Source organism: Nannospalax galili, unplaced genomic scaffold (assembly GCF_000622305.1).
Source record: "Nannospalax galili isolate Female #2095 unplaced genomic scaffold, S.galili_v1.0 scaffold1252, whole genome shotgun sequence".
Lineage (NCBI taxonomy): Eukaryota > Metazoa > Chordata > Mammalia > Rodentia > Spalacidae > Nannospalax > Nannospalax galili.
Window position 1 is genome coordinate 168693 of NW_008330482.1, and position 5068 is coordinate 173760.

Below are 5068 nucleotides of genomic sequence, written 5' to 3' on the forward strand. Positions count from 1 at the left end.
GTTTCTTTTTAGATGAAAAACTGCCACCTTTGAGAAATTCTTAGAGACTTTTCTTTAAAATGAATGAAATTTAGTCCATACTTATTTTTGTGTAATTGTTTAAATTTATCATCATCTATATTAAACATTTACCTCACACAATCCCTGTTCAAATCTTAATTAAAATTGTCATTGTAGCAAATTGCTTTGGTATTTGGGTTTGTACCCTCTGGATGGATGCAGTGTGTGCCTCATCCCTTCATAAGCATCCCAGCTTCAAAAGTACATGCTGCTGTGCACAACTAAAGTAAATTCAAGCTAAATTATAGATATGACTAAACGTATCCCTCTGGCAAAAGAATGCTGTAGTACGATTTTGCCTTGTTTATGAACAAATGAATTATTAAGGATAAAATGGTTTTTAGTGATTTTTTTTCAAATTATCTTTGAGGCTTTTCATGGCTCTAGAATTTTGTAGTAAATAGATGACAAACACAGAGCTGACCCAAGTATTCAACCCATTTTTTGTGAAGAAGAAACTTGTTGGAATTCTGTGCTTTACTTGTGCTTCCAGTAGAAACAATTTTAGGGTATATGCTCAACATTATAGCCCTTCCCCCACAAAGATGAAGCCATGGCAGCAATGATGATTTAAGAACATGGGAAAAAACAAAAATCACATTTTTTTCCTTCCCTGATTTTAAATAAAATAATCAGTCTTTTCATTGGTCTTGCCTCTTCAGACTTAAGCCAGAGCTACCAAGAAGTGATGTGGAAAGGCTGTCAGTGAGCAGAGACCTGTAACTCCCAGTCTGTGAAAAGCAAGCAACAGACACTCACCTGGACAAAATGATGGGGACTTGGAGTTAGCAAGCAAGGAATCCTCTTGTGATGAGCATTAGAAGGAATCTCAGGAAGGCACAGGGTCCCCCATGTACACATGCATATTTGGTGTCATTCTCTTATGCTCTCCTTATCTGGCTTGAGAATATAGATAAGCCTCTCTGGCATGTTCATTACTAAAGCAAGGATGACTAAAGGGTACTGTAGCTTCTACTCCTGACACAGGTTTTATGGAGAGATTAAGTCTAATAATAAAAATCATTTCCCAAAAAACATTATCTCTATTTTCCTAATGATTGAACATGAGCTTTGAGAAGTAAAACCCTTTAATTACTTGTATATTTGCCTATGACACTCTACTAAAAGGATTTGTTTTTGGTCTTTTTGAAACAGGGTCTCCCTGTAGCCCCAGCTGGCCTGGAACTCACTCTGTAGACCAGGCTGGCCTTGAACTCACAGAGATCCGCCTGCCTCTGCCTCCCAAGTGCTGGGACTACAGGCATGTGCCACCACGCCTGGCCTAAAGGGAGTTTTTAAAGAGCTATATTGTTCTACAGAGGTTGTCTGTGGTATAACATAAGCAACAACCCTGAGAAATAATAGGAATCACACTATTGGGTTCCACCTCAGACCTACTGGATCAGAACCTACATTTTAGTAAAATCCCCAGGTGATTTGAATATGTATTAAAGTTTGAGAAAATGGTCTTGTGACATTATGGCCAATATGTTGTTCATCAATATGAAAATGTTTAAATGAACCCAGATAAAGACTCATGCATTTACAGTGCTGATTTATAACTGTGTAGATATAAGCCTCTATGTTAGACATTTACTGCATGACTACTGTACATAGGCCACTTACATGGATGCCAGGGATTTGCAGATGAACAAGGTACATATACAAGATAGTTTCTGTGAGTTTTCATTGTTGGATATTTCTACTGTTGTGCACAGGTAAAAGAAAACAGACTGTATATGCTCTTCACAGTTGGCTTTTATTGTCTTAATAAAACCCATTACATTATATACTAACTTTAAAAATGAAAAAAAGAAAAAGAAATTGGCTTTTATGTTCCTTGGAGTCTTATGCATCTAGGTGACTTAGTAACTACGGAGCAAGAATTTAAGCTTTGTTTAGCTTGAGAGGCAGAAACTTATTGCATAAGGAAATAAACTATATTTTGATCAAGAATCTGAAGTAGATTTGAGCTTCCAATGAATTGTTTTGCAACTTTACCTATTAAATTTTTAAAAAAGAGATTATTCAGTATTATCTTTAATTAATGGTTATGTGGTTGTTCTAGTTTGCTTCTCTGTTGCTGTAATAAAACACTGACCAAAACCAACTTGAGGGAGGAATGGGTTTATTTGGTATATACTTCCGTGTAACAGTCCATCTTTGAGAGCAGCCATGGCTAGAACTCAAGGCAGGCAGAAACTGGATGCAGGAACTGCAGCAGAGATGACTAAGGAAGTTGCTCACTAGTTTGCTTTTTCTGACCTGCTCAGCTAGCTCTCTTATACAAGGTGGTTCCACCTCCTACATCAACTAGCAATCAAGAAAATCTTCCATAGACATGCATACAGACCAATCTGATGGAATTCCTCAGTTGCTCATTCTTCCCAGGTGATCCTAATTTATGTCAAGTTGTCAAAAACTAACCAGCACAGTTGTATTAGTTACAAAGTAGGTGAAAAGGAAAGAGTAAATCCACTGGCTATAAAATGTAAAGACTCCAGTGAACATATTGTGTGTTCATACTAGCATACAATAAATAGTATTCCTATTCCAAATATAGACGATGGCTCACTATTTATTCTGTCCTCTAAAATGCCCCCCCCCTTTTTTCTTTGAGACAGAGTAAATGTAGTAATTGTCATGTTCTGTGAGATAGAGTAGATGTTTTGTGTCTTTGTGTGATGAAGTTTAACAGGATGGGGCAGGAGTCATCTGGTGGGGAAGAATGAAGAGTGAGGTTAAGTGCAATGATGGGTTAGCTAGCAAGGCAGTGTGTGATATAGGCTGAGTGACTTGGGGAGTGGCAGGCAGGAGAATGAGAAGAGCAAGTGCATTATGACAAACTAAGCACAGCCTAGGCACTGTCTACTCTGTACTTTGCAAGCTGCTCCTTCTTCTCCTGGAGAAAGAAAGCCAAGAAAATCTAGACTTCAGTAGTTAGGATTGGTTTTCTTGAGCCAAACTCATTTTTCCCAGGAATTTAGCACTTTGACTAGGAAATGCTGGTCTCAGCCCTGGCAGATCCCTAGAACTGGCAACATATGGACCCAAGAGCATCATGGCATTTGTGCTATGGCATTTGCAGAAGGAAGGATGAACCAAGGAGGCAGGGCCCTCTAGCTCCCTAGAGAGAGGAATCCTAGGCAATGATGCTAGAAGGCTTGCTTCTTAATTCACTCAAAATCCCGGAACGGCTCTGCCTTCCAGATCAGAGTACCCTCCTTGTCTACTAGGTCTGTCTACTTGTGCTTACATTGGCACCAGTGGGTCTCCCTAAGTTGGAACTACAAGTATTTGACTAGATCTGGAACTGATAGTATGCCTGCTCATTTCTTGCCTGTCACTTTCTTCTGGATTCTGGATCCTTTAAGAGAATGACTGACTCATGGCACTTTTGGTGCCACTGGGTGTTGAGCTGAACACAGTCTGGGAGGAGTGAGGGCATATGAAGAAGGAAAGCAGAAGAGAATTTCTTTGGATGCCTCACATCCAAATGCTAAATGTTTCTTTATAATTACACTGCAGTGTACAAAGGATGTAGTGGTAAAACACAGCAGTAGGTTCTTACATTCATAACGCTTAGGTAGATCTTAGATGAGTACCAACCACAACTCGGTGAGGATTATAACAGGGAAAATAATGTGATAAGGACATGGTTAGCAGCACTCACTGAAGAAAGTGCATTTAAACTGTTCTCAGTACAGAATTTTAGTATGTGTCTGTGCTCGGACTTGAACTCAGGACCATATATGTGTCTACTGAGCACATACTCTACCACAGAACTATACCCCTATTACCTCTGTAGAGATCTGGGGTGACTGCTCACTTATTTTGTAGTTTCCTGTAAGCTAGCTGCTGGAATGCGAAATCACAGCAAATATGTGTTCAAAAAAGAATATCCCCTGGGGGCTGGAAATATGGCTTAGTGCATAAGAACACCGATTGTTCTTGCAGAAGACCTGAGTTTGAATCCCAGCACCCACATGGCAGCTAACAATTGTCCTTAACTGCAGGTCCAGGGGATCCGACAGTCTATTCTGTCCTCTGCAGGCATTGCACAACACGGGTGCACTTAACCTACGTTCAGCCAATACATAAATACATAAAATTAAAAAAAAAAATTCCCTGGGTTTATCTGTGCTGTAACTGGTAAGTGCTTGTGCTAATATCACCTGACAACCTGCCAAGCTGGGACCCTTCCTTCTTATTAATTGGAGAGTGGCCTTCCTCAAGGCCCAGAGTTGAGATTTCAGTTGCAGCCATACATGTGATTCTATGTTCTAGGCTTCTAAAGTGTACGATTTTATTTTTTTATTTTTATTTTTTTATAGCTAGCTTTCTCTACTCTTTTAACTTTTAAAAAAATTATTTATTTAATAGCCATAAAACTAGAAGAAGCATTTCATTACAACAGCATTGACATATTCAATAACAATTTCCAGAGCTAAGATATATCTCTTTCAAAATTGACTGTAAATTTTTAGGTTCACAGTTGAATTAATACAGTTATACAATATTGAACTCTGTATAAAGCCCATAAGACATAAAATTGAATGAGGTTTTAACCTTTAAGAAACATCTGCATTTCATTTTAAAATATATTGTTTCATACAGAAAACAATATCATTTTTAATGCTACCAAACAATTGACACTAAGATGCACATGCATTTCTAATCTTTATCTGATTATTACTAGTCACAATCGGTTATTTTCTGAGCTCCTTGGCATATGAGCATGGATATAAAGTCATCAGGTAGATTTCAATGGTAATGTTTTTCACATTTACTAATTATTAAGGAGCAAATTTTTATGCCTTGAAGAATTATTTTTTTTTCTTTTTTTATTTATTTATGCACCCACTTCCCAGGTAGCACTCTCCCATAGCCTCCCTCCCCCTACTAGAGCCCTTATACTCTGATATCCCTGCTGTCTGCTGTGTTGTCAGTACCCCCAGCCATTCCCCACTACTTGCCATTCTGGTGAATCTAGTCAGCCTATCTAGGG

General features: G+C 38.5%; 1 protein-coding gene across 3 annotated transcripts in view; it reads left to right on the top strand.

The window, feature by feature from the left end:
- Window positions 1–5068, top strand: part of Wdfy2 (WD repeat and FYVE domain containing 2) — a 201624-nt gene that overhangs the window by 81296 nt on the left and 115260 nt on the right. The window lies entirely within an intron of this gene.